Genomic DNA, 1,857 nt, shown 5'->3' on the forward strand with positions numbered 1-1,857 from the left:
TTTATCCTATTCTCTTCGCATACCCAAATACAAACTTAAGATCACCACTTGTACGAATATAAGAGATATATCTAGATCACCTGAAGTATGAAGCCTACAACCTATCCTGGAATGATATTCTACTACTAGACGATATTGACGCAAAAATAAACAAACTAAATTCCCTCATTATAAGCCTATACGACAAACACGCTCCCAAACAAGTGAAAGTGAGTCCCCCCCTTGCCCATTATTAAATGACGAAATTAAGAATTTGATGGCTCGCCGTGATTCATAGTTCCGACGGTATAAACGCACCCGTAATGAATCAAATTTTGAATACTATCGGGTACTCAGGAACAGAATTAAGCAAGAAATCAGAAATTTAAGTACTTAAACTGTCTTTCAGGAAAACTAAATGCAAGGAATTCCTGGAAAGAACTACGCTCACTTGGTATTGTAAAAGGCCAACAACAGCAACGAGAACCAACTGTTCCCTTAGACGAACTTATTACATATTTCTCTGAAGAACGAATCGCGTTTAAAACAATCAGGCAGAATTACATATGAATCAGTCAGCCATCCCTCCACTTAACCGTCCTCAATTTTCTTTCCAAGACGTCACTTGCAACTAAATATAAAAAGTACTATATTCTATTAAATCTAAAGCAGTAGGAGTAGATGACATCCCTATGCATTTCATACATAATATAATAGGCACTATCCTCCCGATTATCACACATAGATTCAATTACTGTCTCAGAAATGGAACATTCCCTGCACTCTGGCAACAAGCTAATGTCATCCCAGTGCCCAATATAACCGATCCTAAACTGACCTCTATCGCCCAGTTTCTATTCTTCCAGCACTTTCTAAGGCTTTGGAAAGACTGGTGTATGATCAAGTACTGAAATATTTAAATAACTATTCTCTCCATGACCCATTACAATCAGGCTTTAAGAAAGGGTACAGCACTGCCACGGCTCTCCTTAAAATAACAGAAGACATCAGACTAGCTATGGAACAACGACAAGTTACAGTACTAACACTACTGGATTTCAGTGGTGCATTTGATACAATAGACTTACAGCTACTAATTAAGAAAATAGAATCTTACTTGTTTAACCCTTTAGTACTGAAGTTTTTTACGTCATATTTGAATGATCGGAAGCAGCGGGTGATAACTCACGAAAGAAATTCAGAATGGCGTACAAGTAAAGTAGGCAAGCCAGAAGGAAGTATTTTAGGACCGTTGCTTTTTACATTGTATATCAATGACATTTCATCTTCTCTAAAAACATGTATCACCTATATGCCGTTGATCTCCAAATATATTACCATTGCAGTTCAGGCGAATTACCAAATGCAGTAAAATGCATAAATGATGACATGAAACAACTCGGTGAATATGCTCTCGCAAACAGACTTCTCATAAATTCATCAAAATTGTAAGCTATCGTTGTCGGTTCCCAGAAGCTCCTACAGAAGATCAACGATTCAATCAGTCCTCCTCTACAAATAAATAATAGCACAATCCCGTACAATAAAACAGTGAGAAATCTTCGGGTGACTATGACTGAAACTCTAAATTGGACAGAACATATCAAAAACGTAGGTCAGATGTGTTTGCTACTATACACCCACTGAAATTAAATGAAGACATTATACCACTAAATATGCGACAAAGACTAACACAGACCCTAATTCTTCCTATCCGTGACTACAGTGATGTAATCTTGGTAGACGCTACTAAAGAACAAACTAGGAAACTGCAGCGTATTATGAACTGTTGCCTTAGATTCATTTTTAACCTAAGGTATGATGTGCATATTACTCCTTACTATCAAGCACTGAACTGGTTAAAATCTGATAAGAGAC

Source organism: Anabrus simplex, chromosome 4 (genome assembly GCF_040414725.1).
Source record: "Anabrus simplex isolate iqAnaSimp1 chromosome 4, ASM4041472v1, whole genome shotgun sequence".
Taxonomy (NCBI): Eukaryota; Metazoa; Arthropoda; class Insecta; order Orthoptera; family Tettigoniidae; genus Anabrus; species Anabrus simplex.